The 27,017-nt window shown below is 39.8% G+C and overlaps 1 long non-coding RNA gene across 1 annotated transcript; it reads left to right on the forward strand.

Annotated features, from left to right (window-relative positions):
- Positions 1 to 1,224: 1,224 nt before the first annotated feature.
- LOC110217811 (uncharacterized) lies at positions 1,225 to 25,885 on the forward strand. Its single transcript, XR_002327146.2, has 4 exons — positions 1,225 to 1,364; positions 1,976 to 2,044; positions 5,925 to 6,056; positions 25,771 to 25,885. It is a non-coding gene; the product is annotated as an uncharacterized LOC110217811 (long non-coding RNA).
- Positions 25,886 to 27,017: the final 1,132 nt, after the last annotated feature.

Raw genomic sequence — 27,017 nt, forward strand, 5'->3', positions numbered from 1 at the left:
GCAAAGGCTATGTCATTTTTTAATAGTTGCAATCCCACAGCCTGACACAACATCTTGAATATAATAGACACTTAAAAACTACTTGTTGTATAAATAATAGTAACCTCCCATCCTTTACCTTCTTCCCTCCCCTTTTCCTTCTTCTTCTTCTCTCCCCTCATCAGTTCCTTTGAAAGAAAATAGGTCATCCTCTGCAGAAAGTGATATCCAATGGGAAAAAAACTGATTGTAGTTTTTCCTATCACCACCAATTACCATAAGCCATGGCATAGGGAGCAACTATGAGGCCCCCAAATTCATCTCTTTTCTTTTCCTCCTTTTCCCTTTCCTCCTTCACCTCAGGGAGACCATCCAATCAGCAGGGAACAGTGCAGAAGAGGCTCTAGGATCTAAGAAGAAGAAGATGGAGAGTTCCACAGGGGCACCTTTGGCTTGGATTACAGTGCTTTTCCCCATGTGTCCAGAAATAGTAGATGAGTCCCTTGAAATTAATCTACATATTTTAGGGCAGGTCAGGGGTATGCTTGGCTACAAGTCCTGCAGAACTTGCTTCTGGAAATGACAACCACCTCTTTATCTTTGCCCTATAGTCAGCTGAGGGTGTGTGGTACTAGGGGGGAGCTCTTATTACAAGCCCTACCTCTGTGAGCTCCAGTGAGAAAACAGTTAGGAATCAAATATGGCATCAATGATTCTTTTCTTCTTATGTTAGCTATGGATTGCTGTCATTCATTTTTCAATGTATTTTCCTTGAGGACAACTTCTGTCACAGGAACCTTCACAGTGAGTCACCAGTTGGATTAAGACACTAGTAAAATGATTTGTCCTCCCACAGACTCACAGAACCAAAGATTGTTATAGCTGAAAACAACCTTAGGGGACAAACAGTGCAATCATTTATTTTTACAGTTGAGAAACTGAGGCCAACAGAAAGGAAATGACTTGTCCAAGGCCATACAACCAGTCAGCAGCAGAGGGGAAACATAAGCCTAGCTCTGATTTCTTCTCCAGTGTTCTTTCAGCTACTTTGTACCTGGGGTCTTGTTCTAAGATACTTCCTTGTTAAACTCTCAAATTTTTGTTTGACAGTGCCAGCACTGGAGAAATCCCAGACTGTTTCAAATATTGTTTGTGCCTACTGCTGGCAGAGATCCTTTGGCAAGAATTATGACCAGCGTTTTATGTTCTAAATTTAGCAGAAGGCAGCAGGGGCATTGGATTTTTGTCTGACAACAATAATAACAGAATTCAGAATTTTACCAGGACTGAAGGTGGATCAGATTCTTATAGTTTCAACTGTGGAGGCAACTAGCAAAAAATTCGATCTCTAACCAGAACAAGACCAGGTCATCTTAGAGATACAGGTACTTACATAGCTATGAGACTCAAGGGGCTGGACCCTCTAATGTTGTCAGAGTCTGTAGAAAAGATCGGGCATATCTGGGGGTGCTTCATGTCTGCAGAGTGTAGTTTCCTAACTGCTATAGATAGAGTGCTGGCCCTGGATTCAGGAGGACCTGAGTTCAAATCCAACCTCAGACTCATAGCACTTAGGGGTGGGGGGTGGGTCTTTGTATCAACCTACCCAGGAAATTGATTCTTCTGGGTAACTTCAGTGGAGGGGAAAAACAAACAGAATACTTTTTTTCCCCCCAGTCAGAATTTCAGAAGATGCAGTGACTCAGAATTCAGTGTCATTACAAAAATAGGACCTGTCATTTTTTCTGCTTTCAGTGATGTCCCTACCTTGAATGAATGTCTCCTGCTAATTCCAGGCTCCAGCTTCTAGTTTCTATTTTTCTTAGGCAGCAGAAGGGTTTTCCTAGGAACTTCCTGGACAATTTATAGGAAAGTTATCTCTGGCTTTGCTGAGCAACTGGCTAGTGTTTTTATCTCCTGTGTATGTTTGCAAGATGCCTTTAATTTGCCCACTTTTTCCCTAAGGGAAGTTACTGTGGTCTTCTACTTCTTACAGATGGAAAAGGCCAGAGTTCTACCCTCTGAATATCTCTGAGTCACAGAGAGGAAGTCTGTATTGGGTGGGGTAAGTACGTAAGAAGGAAGAGTGAGAGAGTGTCATTCTATCTTGACTTCAAGGCTTTCCTGGTTTTTTCCTAAACCAAGCCAAGATGGGCACCATTCTCCCTCCTCACTTCTCCGAGCTTTTTTTGGCTTGTCTTCAAGTTGCTGAATCATTCCAGGGCAATTAAGAAATTGGAATTGTGTTTAAAAGCTGTAGGCTAATATTGAGCATTTATGATAAATTTTATAATCAGGTATACAGGGCACAATCCAGGCTGTCAGAATGAATGGCCCTTCCACTAACATTGCTATGTAGGTGAAATCTAGCAGGATAAATGCTAGCTCTAATAATAACAACAGTAAATTAATAATATTTACATTGCACTTTAAGGTTTGAAAAATGCCGTTGCATGGACGTTTGACTACTGACAACAAATGCTAATAGGGAGGAAGAGCATTTAGTGCTAAACCCTGTGCCCCTTCCCCCTTATGCTTTCTCCCACTCAGGATATGTATTATCTTTTCATAGCATCTCTTGTTTGCCTCTTTAAGATTGCTTTAGATATTAATTTTAATAATAATAATAATAATAATAATAATAGCATTTATATGAGCAGCTAGATGGCACAGTGGATAGAGGGCAGGGCTTGGAGTCAGAAAGACCTGAGTTCAAATCTAGCCTCAGACATTTACTAGCTGCATGAGTCTGGGCAAGTCACTTAACACTTTTTGCTTCAGTTTCTTCATTTGTAAAAGGATCTGGAGAAGGAAATGGCAGACCATTCCAGTACCTTTGCCAAGTAAGCCCCAAAAAGGGGTCACAAAGAGTTGGACAGAGCTGGAAAAAAACACAACTGAACAACAACAACAATGTGCTAAGTGCTTTACAAATATTGTCTCATTTGATCTTGACAACAAATCTGGAAGGTGGGTGTTATTACTATCCCTGTTTTACAGATGAGGAAACTGAGGTAGGTAAAAGTTAAATGACTTGCCCAGGGCCACCGGACTAAGTACGGGGAAAGGAACCAAATCGCCCCATTCTTGCATATAAAATGAAAAAATTGTACTAGATGGTTTCTAAGGTCACTTTCAACTCTCAGACTATGATACAAAAAGCAACTTCATAACAAAAAGACAGTTAAATTCTTAGCTGAAAAAAAAGGTTTTCCTTTTCACCAACAAAAGCATACAATGCTTCCCTTATTACTATCAGCCAAGTTCTGCTTGGTGGGTGACGGTGGGATGGGACTAAAATCAATAAACATCTATTAAGCCGCTACTACTATGTGCCAGGCACTGTGCTGGGGATACAAAAAGAGGTGAAAGACATTGTTGGCTCCCAAGGAGTTTACAGTCTAATTGGTGAGATAACAAGCAAACAGATGTGGATAAACAAGCTAAATAAATAAAAAACAGTTAACAGCAGGTAGGCACTAGAATTAAGAGAGGTTGGGGAAGGCTTATAGTAAAAGATGTGATTTTAGTTGGTACTTAAAGAGGTCAGTGGTTAGAGCCAAGGAGGCGGAGTGTTTTAGGCATGGAGGATAGCAGAGAAAACACCCAAAGTGGAGAGCTGGAGCATCTTGTTCGTGGAACAGCACCAGCAGGTTGTGATCACTGGATCAAAGAGTACATGGCTAAGAGTAAGGTATAAGAAGACTGGAAAGGTAGGAGGGAGATAACACTATGAAGGGTTTTGAATGACAAACAGCATTTTGCTTTTGATCCTGGAGGCAATAGGGAGCCATCGGAGTTTATTGGGAGAGCAAATGTGTGTGTTGCATGATCAGATTTGTTCTTTAGGAAAAATACTTTAGCGGCTGAATGGGAGATGGATTGGAGTGGAGAAAGAGTTGAGGTGGGCAGACACATCAGCAGGCTATTGCAACAGCCCAGGTGAGGTGAGGAAGGCCTGCACTAGAGTGGTGGTAGTGGCAGAGGAGAGAAGAGGACATATTGAAGAGATGTTCCAAAGGTACAACCAACAGGCCTTGGCAATAGGTTGAACATAGTGGTGGTGGGGGGGGGTGGTGTGAGAAATAGTGAAAAGTCCAGAATGACTGTAGGTTGCAAGCCTGAGGGATTAAGAGGATGGCATTGCCCTCTACAATGGCAAGTAAGTTAGGGGACAGAGTGTTTGGGGGGGAGAAGATATTGAGTTCAATTTTGGACATATTAAGTTTAACATGTCATGGGGCAGCTAGGTGGTGCAATGGATAGAGCACTGGCCCTGGAGTCAGGAGGACCTGAGTTCAAATCCAGCCTCAGACCAAACACTTGACACTTACTAGCTGTGTGACCCTGGGCAAGTCACTTAACCCCAACTGCCTAAAAAAAAAAATTAACATGTCTACTGGACATCCAATTTGAGATGTCTGAAAGGCAATTGGAAATGAGATCGGACATCAGCAAAGAGTTTGGGGCAGGAAGTAGATTTAAGAATCATCAGCACAGAGATGGTAATTAAATCCATGGGAGCTGATGAGATCAGCGAGTGAAGTAGTGAAGAGGAGAGGGCCCAGGACGGAAACCTGAAGGACACTCATAATTAGATGGTGTGATTTAGAAGAGTATCCAGGAAAAGAGACAGAGGATGGTCAGATAAGCAGGAAGAGATCCAGGAGAGAGTTGTGTCCCTAAAGTCTAGAGAGTATCGAGGAGGAGAGAGTGATCAGTAGTGTTAAAGGCTTCAGAAAGATCAAGGGGAATGAGGATGCAGAAAAGGCCATTGGACTTAGCAATTAAGAGATCATTAGTAGGGGCAGCTAGGTGATGTAGTGACTAGAGCACCTACTCTGGAGTCAGGAGGATCTGAGTTCAAAACCAGCCTCAGACACTTGACACTTACTAGCTGTGTGACCCTGGACAAGTCACTTAACCCCGATTGCCTGGGGGAGGGGAGTGAAAGAGAGAGAGACAGAGAGAGACAGAGAGGCAGAGAGAGAGACAGAGACAGAGAGAGAGATCATTAGTAACTTTGGAAAGGGCAATTTCTGTGGAATGATAAGATCAGATACTAGATTATAAGGGATTAAGAAGAGAATGAGAAGAAAGAGAGTTGGAGATTACAGATAGCCTTTTTGAGGAGTTTAGCTACAAAAGGTAGAAGAAATATAAGGTGATTATTAGTGGGGATGGAAGGATCAAGAGAGGATATTTTCAGGATGGGGCAGACATGGGCATGTTTTCAGGTGGTAGGAAATGAGCCTGTAGACAGGGAAAAGGTGGAAAATAAGTAAAAGAATGGAGCTGAGAGAAGGGACAGTGTGTTGGGGGAGACAGGATGGAATGGAGTTCCTTGAGCAGGTAGAGAGGGGTTAGCCTTGGTAAGCAGCAGTCACTTTCATCACATGACACAGGGGTAAAGGAAGAGATGGTAGCAGAAGGCACCTGAGAGATGGGAGATGAGGAAGAGGGGAGGAGAGGAGACTTACAGAGAATGGCCTCAATATTTTCTGTAAAATATGAGGCAAGGTCCTCAACTGAGAGAGTGGGGAGAGGGGGAACCATGGGAGGTTTGAGGAAGGATGAAAAGGTTTGGAAGTTCTGTTTTCCGAATGGAAGCAATATCCAACTCCACTAACAATTCAATAGAGGGCTTTTCTTTCCACAACCCCTTCAATATTGAAATATTGTCATATTTGCCAATTTGTTGAGTATGAGATGAAATCTTAAGATAATCCTTCATTTTAAGTAAAACTTTGTCGAATGTCTTCAGTAAAATCTTTTAAAATGTTCACTACAAATAATAACATGTAACATAAGTCTTATTACAAACTAAAAATTGAAATCCTGTATTTTTAGATCAATTTTATTTCAAGTCTAACAGCATAAACAACTTAATGAGAAAAAAAAATGAGTGAATGCAAAGTATTTATTAAATTCTTACTATGTTCCAGGGACTATGCTAAGCTCTGGAGATAAAAATACAAAAGAGAAATAGTTCCTGCCCTCAAGAGGCTTACATTCTAACGATGAAGATAAGACATATATGGAAGTTGTGCACAGGAAAGTGTATAGTGGCATGGATGGTAAGTGAAACCATAAAGGAACTGAATGATGTGCCTTTTCCAGAAGCAACAGTAATGGGGCAGCTAGGTGGCGCAGTTGATAGAGCACTGGCCCTGAAGTCAGGAGGACTTGAGTTCAAATGTGACCTCAGACCAAACACTTGACATTTACTAGCTGTGTGACCCTGGGCAAGTCACTTAACCCCAATTGCCCTAAAAAACAAACAAACAAACAAACAAACAGAAGCAACAGTAGCATTGATTTCATTACTCTTCCCAGGACAGAGAGGGTATTTGACATGACAAGAAGGTTGAGTGATTGGGTGACTGACGCCAGTTTGATGTTCTGAGCTCTCATCAGTCACCAATCAGCACAGCCGAAGAATAGGAGCTGGAAATATGGTTGGGAGGGCAGAAGCTATGTGGCAGAAAGATATTATTGTTTGATAAAATCATAAAATATTTCTTAACCATTTTCAATTCCTCTTTAACAAACCAGATTGTTCCAGTTCATCACATTTTTTTGCTTTAAAAATTGCTTTACTTTTAATTCCGCTGTACCATTTCTTGTTTGTAAATGCTGTGATAATTTTCAGGAAGCAGGAACCATTAGTTTTAGCAGTTGGTAACACATGACGTGCTGTAGATCAGGACCACTAGAAATAAATCCAAATCCGAATATTTCTCACTATGGACAAATAGCTATTGTCATGTTTATATTTCTTCTGTATTTTGAGATTTATTATCAAACTAGGTTTGTGGATATTTATCTCATCATCAAAGTCTGAGTGATTGGCATTGGTCTACCCAAATAGCCAAGATGGACAGTGGCACAAAAATTTGTAATTTTAAAACCCCAGTAATTAAGGATATAATCAAAAATTCATTGGACCATACAGATCTAATTCCTGGCTTTTACTCTGAAATTTTAGAGCTTCAGAGAAGCATGACATCAAAAACTCTTGCAGTTAACTTTACCTAGCCTTTCATGAGAATGTTATAACTTTCTTAGTACTTATTAAAGAAAAAGAGTCATGCTATTTTTTAAATCATTCCCAATAAGTATTCTTGCTATTTAACTGTCTCATATCTATTTCTTTGCACATGAAAGAACCTGGCTTTATGTACCATAATGCTTGGTAAAAAACAAAAACAAAAACAAAAAAGAGTGAGAAACTATAACTCTCTGTGTAGGCATGTGGTCAATGTAAAATCTTCGGTAATGATCCTTTTCCAATAAGAAAAGAATAATTCTTCTGTCACAATCTGATTCACTCAAAGCTCCTTTTTAAGAGACTACTTGAAATTAACACATGGATTCCTAGGATTTAGATCTAGATGAGACCTTGCCAATCAAGAACCCTCATTTTACAGAAGAATGAATTGAGGCCCAGAGAAGTTAAATGACTTGATAATAGATAATAAGTAGAACTAGAATTTGAATAAAACTCTTCAGACTACAAATACATTTCTCTTTTCACTGTACTCTTCTGGGTCCTGCAATTGTTTTCTTTACTAACTTATGGAACTTCCAGAAAGTTTTAAAAGCTGAGTCCTTACATAGATAATTTATGTAACTTATTTTTAATTCTTAAAAGGATCTAGAAATAAGAGAATATAGTACCTGAGAGGAGAGGGAGAGAGGGAGAGAGAGAGAGAGAGAGAGAGAGAGAGAGAGAGAGAGAGAGAGAGAGAGAGAGAGAGAGAGAGAGAGAGAGAGAGAGAGAGAGAGAGAGAGAGAGAGAGAGAGAGAGAGAGAGAGAGAGAGAGAGAGAGAGAGAGATGTAGAGGCCAAGTTGTACATAGGACCTGGATGGAGGCCTGAATATTCATTAGGCCTCTTCAAAAAACCACCACAAGGACCTAAGAACCAGTGCCAGACGGAAACGCTGAAATGATGACGTATATATGATAGGATGGAGCAAATACTGAGGACCTTGACTTGGCTAGCACTAGAGAAATCAGCACATGAAGAAACTACCTGCGCTAGTAAGCAAAATAAGAAAGAGCAACAGATAATCATGGTGAGGACACCAGACTTTTGCCTTTGCTGGGACTGTGAATCAGGTGGATTGTAAAGGTCCCTAAAGAAGGTGGGGCCCAAGAGAAAATTGCTTGACACCCTCCAGAAAGGAAAGGAGAATTTTCCTAAAGGTTGAGAGACACAGGTATAAATCCATTCTGCAATTTTTTCTGTCAAGTTAAAAAAAACTTATCCTATAGCCCATATTTTATTAGTCTGTGGGCCTTTTTGAGAAACTGAAATGAAACATTTTCAGGAGGCTTAAGAGAGATTTTGTGAAAGACTCTGCCCTGACCCCCATTATGTCAGTGCCCATCATGTCAGTGCTCAGGACCTAATCAATACATGGGGGATGTGTATGTATGTGAACACGTAAGTAGACACCTATTTATAATTAAGGAAAAAACCTTTGAGGAGCAAGTAATAATCACCGATAGGGGAGGGAGAACTCTTAAAGAGTTTATATTCCTCTTTCTCCCCATATATTTTATTTTTAATACAATATTTTACTTTTCCCCAATTACATGTTAAAACAATTTTTAAACATTTTAAAGAAAAGTTTTGAGTTTCAAATTCTATCCCTCCTGCCCTCCCTCCCCTCCTCTCTCCCTGAGACAGCAAGCAATCTGATACTTATGATGAAGCATGCTACCCACCTCCAGAGGAAAAATTGATACTGTCCTCCCCATATATTTTAAAATAACATATATAGATAAACAGAGTTATAGGTGGCTCTTCCACAAAAGTTACATCACCATTTGTAATGCTGAGTTCATAGTTGGCGATCCATGCATACTTTGAATTGAATTGAACTGAGTTCAATTTAATGAAAATCAACAAGAGTTTTTAAGCATTTACTCTAATGTGCTTACTAACGTGTGAAACCTGGTCAGTGAGAAGAAGCCTGAGTTAGGAACAAAGCAAAGCTCCCATAAGGGTCACGTCTGGCAACACAAGTCCAGAGGTACCACTGGTATCAGATACTGCCATCGGTCCCAGGAGACTATCTTTTGTGTTGTAATTTGAACAGGAGATCAAGTGCAGTATCAATGTTATGTTAGGGGATACAAAGGGAGAGAGGGAGGGAAAAGGGGAAGGGGAGAGATAGAGATACAGAGAGACAGCAAGAGAAAGAGAGACAAAGAGAGACAAAGACATGCACAGAGAGACATATATATATGTACACATATATATAGAAAGACAGAGACAGAGAGAGACACACAGAGAGATAGATATAATATAAATGTGTGTATACACACACACACAGAGGGAAAGACAGAGAAAGACACACAGAGAGACAGAGACTGATTTATATGTAGAGGCAAAGACAGAGACACACACACAGAGACAGATATAGAGAGACAGACAGACAGAGACAGAGACAAAGAGAGAAACATAGTGAGAGTGTCTGCCTGCAAAGAACTTACATTCTCCTTGGAAGAGATTGGGAGGAATTGTATTGAATGAAATTCATAGTCATAATGATTACATCCCTGTTTCCTAAAGAAATATGTGTGAATGTTATTGAATAGGCTAATGTACTGGGAACTATATGGTACAAGTCTTTATTTCAGACTATTTTTTTGGCCAGGTGAGACATTAAAACCTATTCTTTTGGACTCAAGTTTAACTGGCTAGTAATTTTTCCCACTGTGAGGGAAATCTCAGGAGATTTTTTACTCCAAGGGTAGTTGCTTAGTTCCCCATCTCCTCGTGGGTTGCATCATTCTTGCCAGGGGGAGGTTGGAGGGGAGAGAAAATAGACACTTCAGACCAAGAAGTGGCCTGTGACCTTTGATGTCAAGCAGCTATTGGAAACTTCAGAAAATTAATGAAGGTAATTGAACTTGTTTGACTAGTACAGTTTGTAGCACTGATACTCTACTTAATCTCCTGTTCACATTACAACAAAAAGATATTCTCCTGGGACAGATGGCAGCATTTGATACAAGTGAAGTCTCTGTACTTGTTTTGCCAGATATGAGTCTCTTGGAAGCATTGCTTTCTGAGGCTTCATCTCCCTGAGCACACTCTACTCTACGGAGGTTTCAAGGAAAGTCTGGGTGACCATCTTTTAGATGGCCTCTGAAGTTCCTTTCAGCTCTCACATTCTGCTATTTTGCAGGGAGTGGGGGTGGGGGAAGATTTAGAAGGGGGTAGCCCTGAGAACCTAGTAAGGACATCAGTTTATACCCTTTGGGGCAAAAGTAGCTAACAACTTCTGAATGTTGGGGGGGGGAAACTTAGCAGTTTTCCATAGATGAGTCATCACCACTTATTTGACTCTGAACAGACTTCAACATCCTTGTGGGTAAACTGCTTGAGAGCAAGGTTCTTGTTCTCTTCCTCTAGAAGCTTTGTTTGTAGGTTTGGGAAAGAAGGGCCTCAAGATGGAGGTGGAGGAGACCTCAGAGAAGGGAGAGGGATGGGGGGGCAGTTCCTGGGGTTTGGGGGGAGAGTACAGGGATAGGGGAAAAGGAAGCTGCCTTGGCATCTTCATTTGGTAGATAAAAGGGGGCAAGCCCCTGGGCAAGTGAGGACAAAAAAATTCTGGGGAACTGCTTCTATTTGAGCAGGTTGAGAATATTCAAATAAAGTACCTGAGGCCCAAAGAGGTTCAGTGCCATGCCCAAAATAGACTAACCACTAAGTGGTTGAGGAAAGACTAGAAGAATCTAGGTCTTCTGCACCCTTCATGTTCTTTGTAAACAAAGGTTGCACTACCAACCCACCATTGAGTTATGTTTTCCTCCAGCAATGGAGATGCATATTTCATGCATATAACTTTCCTTGTAATCAGTAGCACACATTTTCTGAAATGGCCTTTTGAGGTTAGAACAATAGGTAGCCTTGAGTTACAGCTGTGAAAAGAGCACTGGCCCTAGAATCAGGGGATAGGGGACCAGGGTTCAAATCCCACTTCTAAGGATAACTACCATGAACCTCTCTAGGCTTCAATTCCTCAGCTTTGAAATGAGAAGGTTGGTGTCAAGATCAGTATTGTCAAACTCAATTAGAAACAGATTCCTGAAGCCACTCATTCACTTAGATAACCACAAATTAACATTTTCTATGTTGTGTTGTATTTGTATTTGTTTTGTTAGTCACTTCCCAGTTCTATTTTAATCTTGTTCATCTTTGAGGCTAGGCCCTCAAGTCTGATACTTCTGGACTAGATGAACTCTGAAATCCTTTTAAATTCTAGATCTAGGATCCTATGAACTTACGACCTTAGAGGAGTTCTCTGATTTTGTCAAATAAGAACCCCTCACCACACACACATTCAAATGAACACACAGAATCACAGATCTTAGACTGAGAAGACACTTCAAAGGATCATCTGTTCCAGTCACCTGCCTTAAAACAAGTCAAGTAGCCTCACGAGATCATAGATTTACAGTGGTAAAGACCTTTAGAAGCCGTCCAGTCTTAACACCATCATTTTACATATGAGGCCAGAGATACAAAGTGACTTAAGGCCACATGAGTAGAAAGCACAGCAGCATGGGGTTTTGAACCCACCTCCTCTGACTCCAAATCTAGTATACTGTCCACTATTTTATTCTCTCTAGCTTGCAGAAATCTCAACTGAGGTCCAGGTGATTAAATAACTTAACTTGCTTAAGATAACCTAAGATAGTAAGTGCTAGGGGATGGAAGTAGAAGTAGAACTCAGCTCTTCTGCCTTCTAGCATAGTGCTTGCTTGCTTTCTTTAGTTTTTTAAAAAATTTATTAAAATTTCTTTGTTCAATGAACAAGGATTTATTTTCTCTCCTTCCCAACTCTCCTACTGGGGAAAAAGGAAAAAGAAAAACGAAACTCTTATAATGAATATGTATAGTTGAGCAAAACAAATTCTCCCATTGGTCAGGTCCAAAAATGTATGTCTCATTCTATATTTTGAGTCCATCGCCTCTCTGTCAAGAGGTGAGTAGCATGTTCTATAGTGTACTTTTCATAATTCCCTGCTGCTTACACAGGCAAATACAGAATATAGATATATGTGTTAATATAGTCTATTTCAGATTGTAAACTTGTAGAGCTCATGGCCTGTCTGTTTAATGAGTATTTTGGTAAATGGGTTCTTTGTGAATATGGAGTTCAAAAATTACACCACCCTGTAAACTATTCCTGCTGGTGAAAGCCTGGCTTTGGTATCAAAGGTGGAGACATAAGGATGTGACTGTGGCAGACCTGAATGGAATGAGTATAGCTTCTCAGTTCTCCTCTCTTGTCCACTATTGCCAGTTACCCTTTGTTCTTTAGGGTTTTCTATCTTTCCTTTATCCTCCACTCACTGGCTGATTTGAGTAGTCACTTGGTCAGTCCTTTGAGCCAGCACAGTTTTCTTCCTCTCCAAAATCATGGCAACCAGGACCCAATAAGATTATCTTTTTTCAGGTCCTAACACAGACCAAGCTGCTTCCATGTTGGGCTGTGGACTGTGATTGCCTAAGTTGCCTCTGCTTAAGGCAAAGGTATATTACAAATAAGTACAAGATAGCTTGTGATGCAGTAGAGAGTGCTGGGCTTGGAGTCAGGAAAACCTGAGTTCAGATCCGGTATCAGACACTTACTTGACCCTGGTCAAGTCACTTAATCTCTGTTTTGCCCTGGTTTCTTAACTATCGAGTGATAATGATCATAGCACCTTACCTTTCAGGGTTGTTGTATCAAATAAGATAATATTTGTAAAAAGTCCTTATATTTCCCAGTACACAGAAGACACTATATAAATGCTTGTTTCCTCCTCCTCCTCCATCTTCTTCTTCTTCTTCTCTTCTTCTTCTTCTTCTTCTTCTTCTTCTTCTTCTCTTCTTCTTCTTCTTCTTCTTCTTCTTCTTCTTCTTCTTCTCCTCCTCCTCCTTCTCCCATCCTCCCTCCCTCCCCCATCTCCATCTCTCTCTCTCTCCATTCTCTCTCTCTCTTTCTCCTCTCCCTCTCTCTGTCCCTCTCTCTTCCTAAACTATGCCATACTATGCTATAAATTATTGCTGAGCATGCTGCCATCGTAGCCTATAGAAATCAATTACAATGGACCAGTATTTGCTCCTAAAGGTGAGTCACAAAGCTGCTATGGCAGCAGTCTACCTCTGAGTACAATAATTAACATACCTCCATCCTTTCAAATAAATGGCAATACAATTTAACAAACAAACATCATTTTACAAAGTTCTCATAGGTTATCGACTGGCTTGATGCTTACAAAAGGCCATTTGATAACCCAAAAACAATAAAGGAAAAAGGACAAAAAGAAATCAAACTGCCCTTCTCAGAAGGAGACCTAGAACATGTGGGCCTCTCCCTACAAGGTTCACAGACCTGGGGTTGACCGATACTCACTTGTCTTCTCACTGAGAAACCAAGCCGATTTGGCTTCGGGTCTATGTAGTAACACTGAACCACTGTCTCTAGGGGACTGAGTACAGAGGCAAAAGGGCAATGCTAAGGTTATATTTTTCATGTTTTTATTTGATCTGTCAGTGAGTAAATATTTCCTGAGCATTCATTGTGAAATGAGCACTGGAAATGGGAAATTGTCCCTTTCCAGAAGTGACCTGCAAACTGATGAGGTACATTTTAAGTGAAGATAATAGATTTACAGCTGAAAAGAACCTTAGAGGTCTTCTAGTCCACCTCCTCCCCACTCCCCCCACTATTTTACACTGAGGAACTACACCCAGAGAAGTTCAGTGACTTGCCAAAAGGCAGAGCTATGATTCACACCTGAGACCTTTGATTCCAAATCCAGTGTTATCTCCACCAATCCATAACTTTTTTTCTTAAAAATCATGTAGAATCATAGAAATTTAAAACTGGAAGTAACCTTGAAGATAATCTAGTCCAATCTCTTGATTTTTCAAGTGAGGTAAGTGAGGCACAGAGGCTAATACAAAGTAACATGGTAGTAAGTGTCAGAGCCAAGGCTAGAACCCAGATCTCCTACTTCTAGGAGAATCATCTTTCCACTATAGTGAGAAGTAAATCAGACTTATTTAACTGTCATAGAACAATTGTGTTCTAATGTTTGGTCACAGTGCTGACTCCCAGTGAAAACCAGAAGACAAAGCTAGGGAGAGGAGAGGGGAGGGGAGGGCAGGGAAGGAGTCTTATTTTATGCCTAAATTTGCTTGACTAGATTTTAAAATCTCCTATTCTACTTTTTCTTTGGTTGTTTTAGACCAAGTAGAAGAGACTCCTTTTATTCTACACATCTCATGTCCCTTCTCTGGATTCTGGCTATCCTCTTCCTCTAACACCAGAAACTCTACAGAGAATCTTCCTATTTTCTTCCCCTAACTCAGAAACAAAAAAATGTTACTCTAATAGAGCAGAGGTTTTGAGACAGTGTTAAGTAGGAAAGTAATTTTCCTTCAATGATTTTGCTAAGGAAATTTAAACATATTTTGTTTTAGGAGAAAGAAAATTCATTGAGAGATGTTAAATGAAAGGGGAGGCTTTCCTTACTGTCTTTTGATCTGTACTGAAAACTTTGCTGCCCGAGCCTCATCCCCCACCCCACCCAACTTCTCTTCCCAGGGGAGTTTGTTGTAGTACTTGGTACCCAACTGAGCCCAGAGCAGGGGAAGGGGCAATCAATGAGAGAGGAAAAGGGCAAGTACCCCCTAGAGACAGTGGTTCAGTGTTACTACATAGACCCGAAGCCAAATCGGCTTGGTTTCTCAGTGAGAAGACAAGTGAGTATCGGTCAACCCCAGGTCCGTGAACCTTGTAGGGAGAGGCCCACATGTTCTAGGTCTCCTTCTGAGAAGGGCAGTTTGATTTCTTTTTGTCCTTTTTCCTTTATTGTTTTTGGGTTATCAAATGGCCTTTTGTAAGCATCAAGCCAGTCGATAACCTATGAGAACTTTGTAAAATGATGTTTGTTTGTTAAATTGTATTGCCATTTATTTGAAAGGATGGAGGTATGTTAATTATTGGATTTGACTATAAACTATGCCACCACATAAACTCTTCCTGAGACAGTTTAGTACAAGGCACTGGGGAAAGCGTCAAAAAAGGTTAATGTTGAACCTCTTGAAGTTACTCCAGAGACATCCAAGATTTTGGACCATGGACTTTGCCAAAATTACTACAGTTTTGCCAAGGATAACAAATGTTAAATAGGTCAGAGAAAGAGTTTAAGAGAGTAATTACAGAGCACCCAGTCTTCTCAACTGAATCAAACAAGCAGAGGTGTGAATAGGTGTGAACAGGTTTAGACACCTCTACTGAATCATTGGTGCAAAGTACAAACTCTGCACTTAAAAAGAAATCAAAAGAGGAGTCAAATATTTTTGAGCCAGGGATAAAAGCAAATGGTGTCAAACAGGAAATTACTTGTGGTTAGTTGAGAAGAGTCAGTCACACCCAATGCAGCTCTGATAAAAAACAGCTAGCCTGTTTGGAATCCAGGGGTTCCAATAGTGGGTCAGCCTAGAAGTGGACCAAGCTTCTGAAAGGGATTTGCTTGGGGGGGAAGTGAAAGTCTCTAGCACTCCCCTTTGACCAGAAGGTGACCTTGTAAACTTAGAAAGGTCAGAATATTTCCACTTCCCATAATCCTCCTAGCAGGGTTTGAAAAACAGCAACACTGATTGCAGCATGTATACGTGGAGCTAAGGGCAAACTAGAGAGACTGAAAAAAGGATCCTATAAAGGAGCCTAGCAGAAAGCTATAGCTAAAGGGAAGTTCATGAGGACTCCATAAAATGAGAAAAGGAATCCCAATAATCTGGAGCTATTGGTTTACTCATTTGGTTTCTTTGTTGTTGGCAATTGGGATTAAGTGACTTGCCCAGGGTCACATAGCTAGTGTCTGAGGCTGGATTTGAACTGAGATCCCTCTGACTCCAGGGCTGGTGCTCTATCCACTGCACCACCTAACTGCCCCTTGTTGGTTCACTGATGCAACATGTGCTCTCTAAGCTTGAATCCACTTCCTCTTGAACTCTGTACGTACCTGTGGGAGAGTGGGTCTCAGACTTTAGGAGGAGGGATATTTTGTGCAATGGGAGAGCTGGTTCAGAGTCGGTAAGAATACCAAGGCCAGAGTCCTTCCAAGCAGGATTTTATTGTTGTAAAAGCAAATGAAACCAAGCAGCTCAGGATACTGGTTGGTTGGGTGGAAGGGGAATGGGGGACTTGCTTAAATCAGAGCTGAAGGGGGCCTGACTTACTGAAATTTGCTATGGCATAATCTTTGTGCTATGCAAACAAAAAAAGATTTGCTCCCTCTTTACTGGGTCTTCTGGGTGGCTACCTTGAAATAGCTATACTTTCACTCTGGAGAGTCCCTTTGTTCTCATATTCATAAGATGTTAATGGTTGTCTAATCAGTATATAAGAAAAGGATAGGGCCGCATTGCTCTGAGGGAAAAATAGGACTTTGCTGTTCTACTCCATTTTGTACTAAATGTTATTATACCATCTTAGTAAATGTCCTTAATTAGAAACTAATTAATTTGGCCTGGCTAATTGATATCAAGTGGATAATCAAAGGGGACTTCATCAGTGAGGAATCCTGAGTGATAGAGAACTCTTCCCCCCACAACCCCCCAGGGTTACCCCCTAGAACTGCTGCCCTTTGAGGACTGGTCTGTCAGTGCTCACGCCAGTTAAAATAGTGAGCCCAGATCCTGTGCTACCTGATGATACTACCTAACACACTAAATGAGGAAAAAGAGGGTAAAATGAGATGTTTGCTGAATGAGCCTTGAAAATGAGGATCTTTTTGATCTCTGGAACTCCTACCCTATTAACTATAATTATAACCTTTCCAAAATGCATTTTAGATAAAATTTTATTCACAAAGTGTCAAAGACTACTTTGAAAATATTTAGCACCTGCATGCCTATGGGTTTTGAAGTATGCACCCACAGGAAAAGTCACAAAGACCAATCAGAAACTAATTATTTCAGTTGAGATAGCAAGAAAGTAGCTGTGAACAAAAGTGTGGCAAGATGTTAGAGGAATTTTCCAAGTAGACACTGTAATTCTTGCTTCCAAATAGAGAAGGGATCCAAAGAACAAGAGAAAAAGGGAAGGAAGTAAAAAAAAAAAAGGAAAGTAATTAAAGGACAGACAGTAGGAACTGGGCAGCATAGGGTTCCCTAAGTAAAGCATTTTAGAATATCCACAGGTCTCCCTCTTTTCTATCACCTTCTCTGACTTTTCTGGGTTGTCTGGTAAATTTCAGTTAGAAAGGATGCTATTAGTCATTTAGGATAGTTGGATTCAGAGTTGAAAGAGACCTTTACTGATTTTATACTCCATTTTACAGATGAGGAAACTGAGGTGCTTTGTTCTTAGCATGTGTGATTCCAAAATGCTATATGTTACCTTTACTCACTGTAGTTGGGTGGTTTTTTTGGGGGGGTTGCTTTTTAAGCAATTGGGGTTAAGTTACTTGCCCAGGGTCACATAGCTAATAGGTGTCAAATGTCTGGTCTGAGGCTGGATTTGAACTCAGGTCCTCCTGACTTCAGGGCTGGTACTCTATTCACTGCACCACCTTGCTGCCCCTTGTAGAGGACTGTATTCTCATGTTCATTCTGGATGAAGATGAAGCGGATTTGGGGCCAGGAAAATCTGAGTTCAGATTCTGCCTCAAACATACCAGCTCTATGATCCTGGCCAATTCACTTAATTTCTCTGGCCCTCCCTTTTCTTATCTGTAAAATGGGGGAATTGGACCCTATGGCCTTTGAGTACTTTCCATCTCTCATGTAGGATCTTGTGATCTATTTTTATCTCTTACTCCATTTGGCCATCAAGTTGCCTTCCTAACTCTAAACTATGATCCTGTGATACTACAAACTGGGCCTTCTCATGCCAAGTTAGTTTTAAGTATAGCTTGTTGGTTACTTTGGCTTAAAGGACTGATACACCCAACTGCAACTCAAATACTGTGGCTAACCATTCCTCTTACCATCCATTGTATTTGCCAAAAGCAAATACAACATGATCATTTGGGCGCCATGTACACAGCAGCAGTTGAGATTGTGCCAGTGCTTCCTTGTTCAATTTCTGTGAAGTGATGGATTATTAGGCAATATATCCCCAGTGGAAAGAATGCCTTTTGAAAAGAGAAAACAAATATATTGCCACATTTCCTTCAAACCAACCACCACTTCTCATGCCAGAGAAGAGCAAACCTAGCTAAAAAGAAGGTAAGAGTCTTGAGATGGATGGATTTTAAAACTTAATGAGGGAGATTTTAAGTTAAGAAGACACACACAAAGAACCCTGATCCATTCAGGGAGCTAAAAAATACATTTAGTGAGGCCAGAGGGGGGCCAATGGGAAACTAACTGGCATTGTGCTTGGCCAGAAGCCAGGCTTTGTACATTGCTTTTCAATAGCCATGGGGAGCAGCTCAGAAAGAACATTTGCAACAGCAGCTACATCACATGGCTGAGCTCTGTGATGACTCCCCATTGAGACTAAAAAAACCCCTAAACCTTATGAACCTAGAAGGAATTTATTTCCCTCCTGATACCCACAGAGCAATTTTAACCAGTTAGAGGGCTAATAGGTCTTTAGCTTCAACAAAACTCCTCTAGAGCCAGGATGAATATAAAGGAAGAAAATTTCAGTTTCTTCTATTCGGCATCTTTTGCAGTTTGGCTTTCACCAGTCTTGCCTGGGAAGGTGGCAGACTTCCTGTCTTTGCTCCTGCATTCTCTTCATGGAGCCAGGTGTTTGGACTTGTCTGTGCCTTTCAGTTTTACTCCTGCTGACACTCTTGAGTTCACGTCTGGCTCTGGGCAGGATGCACTTAAGTGGCCCCTGCTGTAGAAAGCAATAGTCTCAGTACTGAGCTCTGTCATTCTGTCTGGTTCCTTGTACCCATTACACCATCATTTCCTGTAAAAGTCTGACCCCTTGCCAAAAGTCTTGTCTCTTGCTGCACAGACTTTTGGTTTCTAAGTTTCAGGTCCTGTCTCTGCCTTAGCGGAGACCACTGCTCAAGAGACAGGATCCTTGTATGAAATCGGTTATTAACTAGCTGTGTATAACCTGAAGCAAGTCATTTAGCTTTTTGGAGCCTTAATTTAATTTACTAATCTGTAAAATAGGGGCTTAGATTGTAATATATTTTTATCCTGAGGTCAATGAAATTTTTTTGATGTTTCCAGTCAGTTAATAAGCATCTATTAAGCACCCGCTATGCATTAGGCACAGTGGGAATAAAAAGAATGGCAAAAGACAATCCCTGCCCTTGAGAAGCTCACAGTCTAATGGGGGAGATACCATGTTCAAAAAGGCCATTTGCAGGGTAAATAGGAGATAATTAATGGAGGGAAGGTTTGAAAAAAGGTTAAGGACATCTAGACTAGAATGATTTTTAACTTCTCTTGTAGCTCTAAAATTTTATGATCTTTGATCGCTTGCTACTATGCTGATGGCTGCTCTTATCTGCCTTAACTAATTTGGGACATTCCTCATTGACCCTCAAGACTTATGCTAGTCATCCATCCCCTCTGTTGTCTGCATTTCCTTGCTAAGTAGGAGGTAGCTTCAGTCAAGACTTCCCCTACACCACCAATGGGGTGGACCATTGAGCATTGCTTCTGGTTTATCCCCATGACTGGAATGCTCTCCCTCCTTATCTCTGTCTCTTGGCTTCCATGGCTTCCATCAAGTCCCAACTAAAATTCCATCTTCTACAGAAATCCTTTCCCCATCCCACTTAATTCTCATGCCTTACCTCTATTGATTATTTCCTATTTATCTTGGATATAGCTTGTTTGTAGATACTTATGTGCATGTTCTCTCTCTCTCATTAGATTGTAAGCTCCCAGAGGGCAAGGACTGCCCTTTGCCTTTCTTTGTATTCTCAGCACTTAGCACAGTTCCTGACACATAATGGACACTCAATAAATGCTTAGTGACTGACTGGGCCAAAGCTACTACTAACAGCCTTATTATCAGCAGGGGTAAAAGGAAGACGGAGCGCTGACTATCATAGAAGAGTGTGGGATGCTAGTGATGGGAAATAGTGGTTATATAAGAGAGGTAGGGAAGTGGTAGCCTTGAGTCTAGCTCACTTCCCTTCTTCTGGCTCACAGGTGCTAAAAGGAATCAGTTTGAAGCCAAGTCACACGTGAAACACAAATTAACAGGATGACATTGAGTCCTAATACTGGACTGTTTCAGAACATTAATGCTATCCGTCACCCGATGAATCATTAGAACATGTGTTAACACAAAAAGGCATTTCTGGTAAGGTCAAATGATAGCTTTGGAACTTCCCCAGAAGGCTAATACGGAGGGCAGTTACAGGTTTTCAAGAAGAAAATGAGGCTGAGAACAAGTTCTGCTACTCTTTGTGAGAAACAGTATCTACAGATATTGTACAAGGAGTACAATAGGACTGCTTCGGGAAGCTGCCCTTTCACTCCATTTGTAGCAAGCTTTTGTTCTCTTTCCTCTTCAGAGGTCTTTTGGCCTCTCACTATATTTAATTTGGAGGAAGTACCTTGTGCAATGTTACATGTAGTGTGGTTTGCATAAGGTTTTATTACACCAACTGTAGCATCTGCCATCTAGGGACCATCAGCTACCTTTTTGTTACCAGGTTAAAAATAGGGGGGAAATTATTCTAGAAAGCTTATCATCTTGACTACCGTGATGGTCTGGGAAATAGACTCTTTTGGACTTTGTTCATTGGTCCCCTAAGGCCCTCATTCTTGTCTTTGCTGAGACTACTTGTCAAGAGACATGGGTCCTAGTACCAAATCAGCCATTAATTAACTGTGTGATCTTGGGCAAATCTCTTAGCTTTTCTGAGGCTTAATTTATTCATCTGAAAAATGGGGGCTTAGACCAGAATAGCAGTTCTTACCTTGGGGTCAGTGAATTTATCCATGCTTTGTGTCTTCCTTTTCAAAGGAAATGAGTCAATTGAAAAAGAAATTATTTTCTTTCCATGTGTAACGCAAGAGGCAGCAAGGCCCAAGGGTCAGGCAGACCTAGGTTCAAGTCCTACCCTTAACACATACTGACTGTGTAAACTTAAGCAAGTCATTTAACCTTGAAACCCTGTCAGGAAACTCTCTAAGACTATAAATTAGAGAGAAGGTCCTGACCTGTATTGTTAGAACACATTTCTCACCCTACTCTGATGTAGCGGGAGGCAGTGAATAGAGTATGGGGACCAGGTGGGGAGAACAGAGCGCTCTTGTCCTACCAACACAAAGACTTACAGCATTTGTTGCCTTCCTGCTCAGATGAAGTCAAGGATAGAGAAAGCTTCAGTTAACCGCATAGGAGTCTTTCATACATGCATCCAGTTCTGAATCAGTAGTTAATTGAAGAAACCAATTCCTCACCATACAGTGAGTGGACAGAAAATAATCATAGTATAACTTCTTGTTACTCATCCTTTGTCTTTGAAGAGGACCAATGACATCACAGGGTGATGTCTTGACTTGCTTGTGAATTGGATTTAAGTGAGGCAGAGTTGCACAAAGTTGTCAGCCTCTCACTTCCAGAGTTATTGAAGTCCAGTGTCAAGATAAAAGGAAAAAAGACTAATGATGGCATAGGATGCAGTATGTGACCTTGGTGTCTTTGATGTCTGACCAAGCTGTAAGTGTTTCACCGTACCTGCCATTGGAACAAATTGTTCTCATCCACCCATTCTGCCAGGGGAAGTCTTCACAGGTTTGGAGCAGACATTCCCCTAACTCACCCATGAATCTGAGGCCTGTTGGTTACCCTCAACTTGGTTTGCTCCACCTGCCAAGAGGGTTTTACCAGGATGTGACTGCTGTGCATGTTAGAGTTTCTTGGAGCCACAAGTGAGAGTTGGGTGAAGGGGGACATCAAAAGGGGGATAAGCAGCCCTGAAAATGGCTTGGCAAGCCCTCACCCCATACATCCCCATAGAATAATTACATGTGTTCTGACATCTACATGAAGGATTGCATCATGACGAGCTCATTGCACATGCTCATAAGGGCCGGGCTATCATTGGCCAATCCTCTATTACATATATTAAGAAACATATAGGCGTAAAAGTTTGCACATACAATAGAAATACTAGGTGAATGGGTTTTAAGGGATTAAAAAATACAGTAAGAAAATGCTTTACCTATTTAATTTCATGCTATGACTCCTTAGTACAGAAGAAATAGTTGCAAGCTTTTGCTTGAACCATTAATATTTTCAAAGTACATATTAACAGCGAGAAAATCTAAACAACTACTGCTATAAGGCTCTTCTGCTGTCCATGTAAAAGCTATAGATATGAAGGTAAATTCTAAAAAACTAACATGCTTGGTAAAACTGACTTCCTAATCTCCCAAAGGGAAGGAATTAATGAACTCTATAAGCTTCATAGGATCTCACTAGATCTTTTCTGGTCAACACTATGTAGGGATAGGGTCTGAGAAACATGTTCTTGCCCCATGTGAGCTCTTTCCCAACCATTTCCCTCTAAATGACACAACCACATACTAAATTTTTTTGTTGTCAATATTTTATCTTATTTGCCCTTTAATATAATAAACTTGGGCTAAAATAGCAACTTGTATGTATTTACAAGCCCTCCAAAACCAGTGAATGAAATAGCTCTAAAAATACAATACTTTCCTTAATGCGCGCACGCGCGCACACACATATACACACATAAGCTAATTCTAACTGTGGTAACTCTTGGATTGAGGCGATGAATTAGGCTCATAATTAGCCAAACTAATAAATGCTGGAGATTGGATATATTGGATAATACTCTCTTTTGGAGAGTATTAAGCAAAAGAAAAAGTCCACTTCTCCTTTCCTGGAAGTGGGGATGGAATCACTCCCAAAGACTACTGGAAATAATGAAATAATTTGGTAACTATTACAGTTGTGAAGAGGAACTGGAGAATTTCCTTTCTGTTTGGTTCTACAATCCATAATGTGATGAACCTGACTTTCCTGCATGTAATTCTGAGAACAATTGGTTTATCTAATGAAATAGGCTGAATGAAACTGGTTTTCATTCATGACATTTAGCCAACTATCTAAAATATGAAGTGCTTTGAACTCCTAGTTGGGTAAATACTAAGTCTAAGGCTTAGATTTAGAGTCACTCAGTTGTATTGCCTCAATACTATGAATGCCCAAAGACAATCCTTACCTGGGCCTCTTTCCCCATTGACATCTGTTTGCAAATCACAGAATTTCAGAGTTGGAAGGAAATTCAGCAGCCACCGAGTTCAACCCATACCTGAAAATGGAATCCACATTTGTTACATACCCAACAAGTAGTCATCTAGGCCCTGTCTGAAGACCTCTAATGACATGCAACCCACTGGCTTCTAAGGCAGCCCATTTTGCTTTGGGACAGTTCTAATTGTTAGGAAATTTTTGTTGATATCAGGACTAAATCTGGTTCTTGGCAACTTATACTCATTGTTTCTGGCCCTTCCTTCTTAATTTAAGATCTAATCCTTCCAAATGACAGCTCTTCAAATAGCTGAAGACAGCTGTCATATCCCTTCTGCATCTTCTCCAGGCTAAATATTACATTTCTTTTCTTAATCCTTTTATTCTTGCTCTGTTATTTTTCTCCTCTCCTCTTTTATTTTTCCCCTCCCCTTTTCCCTATTCTGCTCTATGCCCTCCGTCTGTCAGTGGTATCCATGGGTATGATATAATTCTGAAGGAGGCATTAAAGGCTGAGCTCCATACAACACAGTTTACCCTGACTTTAAGCTCTTTAAGTCTTCCTTATCCATAGACAGAAGGTAGGTGAATTAAATGTTTTCCAAAATTCCTTCCAGTGCTCATATCCTATGATTCTCTGATTCTATTCCTAGAGAGATGGAAAAGAACAACATTAAAGAATGTATATGTATGTATCAGCTGTCTATGTATCTTGGATACCAAATGCTTATTTGAGAAATTTGATACAAAGGATCCATTCCCCCCCACCACCATTTGACTTCTTCTCTTCTTATCCTAGATATATTAATTCTATTTGTAGAGAGGTTTTTCAGTTTCATGGAATCAAAGTTATCTATTTTATTTTTAGTAATTGTCTCTATCCTTTGGTTAAGAACACATCTACTATCCATAGCTGTGAAAAGTATATAGAAAGGCTTCTCTTCTAATTTTCCTTGTGATATGGTCTTTAATATCGTTGTGCATCAAATTTGAATTTATTGTGGAATATGGTATAAGATGTTAGATTAAACTTAATTTCTGCCAAATTTCCTAGCAGTTTTTATCAAACAGGAAGTTCTTTCCTAAGTAATTCATGTTTCCTGGTTTACTAAACACAGAGTTATTCTGCTTTACTAAACACTGGATTGTTTGGTTCCATTGTTTCTGATTCTCCTTTGTCTAAGCTGTTCTATTGTCTATTTCTCTATTTTTTTAAACCAGTACAAAATGGTTTTGATGACTGATGCTTTATAATACAGTCTGAGATCTGGAATGCTGTTCCCCTTTCATCCCTACCTTCTTTGATCATTTCTCATGATCTTCTGCATCATTTGTTTCTCTAAATGAATTCTATTATAATTTTATCAAGTTCTGTAAAGTATTCCTTTGATATTTTGATTGCTATAGTACTAAAACAGTAATTTAACTGTGGTACCATTGTCATTTTTATTATATTGACCTGGCCCAATCACAAGGACTGAATATTTCTCCAGCTAAGTTGCTCTTTATTTCTTTCAAGGGCACCTTCTAATTGAATCCATGTAAGTATTTTGTGTGCTTTGATAGTTAGATCCCTATATATTTTATGCATTCTGTATTTATTTGGAATGGAATTTCCTTTCTATTTTTTATTTTCTTTTGGATTTTATTATTACATAAAAATACTATTGACTTTATGTGGTTTGTTTTATAGCCTATAATTTTGCTCAAGTTATTAATTGTCTCAATTACTGTCTTTGCTGGTTCCCTAGGGTTTTCAAAGTCAACCATCATGTCATCAAAATAGAGGGATAAGTTTATTCATCGTTTCCTATTTTTATACCTTTAATTTCTTTCTCTTGTCATTGATATTTCTAGCATCACTAGAACTATATTAAATAATAGCAGAGAGAATGGGCAACCTCACTTTACTTCTGTATTTATTGGAAAAGATTCTAGTGCATTCCCATTACATGTGATGCTTTCTTTTTTTGTTTTTAGCTAGCTTTATAACATTAAAATAGATCATTCTTTGTCTCTACTTTTTTTTTTCATAAATGAGTATTGTACCTTGTCAAAAGCTTTGTCTACATTGATTGAGATAATCGTTTTGAATGTTTTTGCCTTTAATATGTTAATTATATGAACTGTTTTTCTAATGTTGAATTATCTTTGCATCGCTAGTAGAAATCAAGATTTGTCATAATGGATGATTTTTTTGGATGAATCACTGTTATGATGGTACATAACTGTAGTAGACTTTGAAAAGCCGATAGCTATGGCCAAGGCTTTTCATAACTGTTAGGTATATATCTGGCTTGCTTTGCAATAGAATGACATACTAGGTAGAGGCTTTGGCTAAAGTTAAAATAACTCTGACCCCCAAAGAGCACATTTAACTTGGACATAACTAAGAAGAATGCTGCAAGATAAGTATGGAATGACACAAAAAACACTACCAAAATGTGTATCCCCTTTGACCCAAAAGTACCAGTTCTGGGAACAAACAGGTTGTTCTGTCTGTACAAACATCCTAGTAATATAATAATATAAAATATTCTTATTTGTAATAGAAAAACAGGAAGCAAACCAGATGTCCAATGACTGAGGAATGGCTGAACAAGGTATGGTATGTGAATGTAATGTTTTTTTATCATAAGAAACAATACGAATGAGCAATTCAAAGAAATATGGAAAGATATATGAAGTGATGCATAGAGGAGAAACAAAAATTAATGATGTACTGACTATAACTATATAATTAAAAATAATAATAGCAACAAATCTATGTTAAATATTCATAAAAGAAAAAAATTAAAGATCTTAAAAATAAGCAGGCTCAGGTGTTAAAAGTCAGAATACCCAGCTTTTTTGTTGGGAAACAAATTTATCTATTTGTAGGAAAATAAATTTACCTATTACCAACAGGTTAATAACAGATATCTACAGACATATGTGCAATCACTCTTTTTTGTTTCATTGTGGGTGTTTTTCTATTTTCTTTTCTTGTGCTTTCATTTACATGTTTGAATACCTGACCTTACCAATGGCAGTTAACATAAGACTGTGCCCCTCTGTCAACTTTCTTGATTGAAAGGGACAAAAATAAAAATGAATGTGAGATTTCATACAAAAAACACTGAGAAGGCAGCCAAGAGAGATAATACACTTACTCAGGGTAGTCTGCCTCAGTGATCTATTCCCCAGATGCTCATTTGTATGTTACCCACTGGAAAACATTGGGAAACACTGAATCTTATAGCTGTTTTGTGATTATTGAACAAATGTACATTACTTAGCTATGGCTTCGCTAGCAGAGATGAGGATAAGTTAAAAAGAAATCTATTGCTCTGAATATCCAACCCTGACTCAGGAAGCATTGATCCAAGAAAATACCTTAGAGCTAGATGAAAGAGAAGTAATACCTCTCTGTATTGTTACCTGCTGCCTGTTAGAATTATTTGGCAAAAGAAAGTGCCCTCCCATTTGCTGCTGGGACATGGAACCTCCTCAGAACCCAGTCAATGGAGCAGAACTAAGAATCTTGTGCAGATCCCGGGCCAAGGGTCTCTGCCCTTTCTGAAAGAGTGCAGCACTACCCAGCCAGTGAAGAGGACTGGCTCAGTAGCAGAACCACCTTAGCCTAGTAACAGAATAGCCAAGCCCAGCTGTAGAACATTCCAGCTTAGCACCAAAACCACCAGTCCAACACAGATGCCACACCCATCAGTGAACTTTGTAAGGACAGTCTCCACAAAAGAGAAAAGTCATTGACGCCTGCAGTTTCAAAGTTGTGAATGCCCTGGTCAAATGTACTCTC

Source organism: Phascolarctos cinereus, unplaced genomic scaffold (assembly GCF_003287225.1).
Source record: "Phascolarctos cinereus isolate Bilbo 61053 unplaced genomic scaffold, phaCin_HiC Scaffold_5;HRSCAF=322, whole genome shotgun sequence".
NCBI lineage: Eukaryota > Metazoa > Chordata > Mammalia > Diprotodontia > Phascolarctidae > Phascolarctos > Phascolarctos cinereus.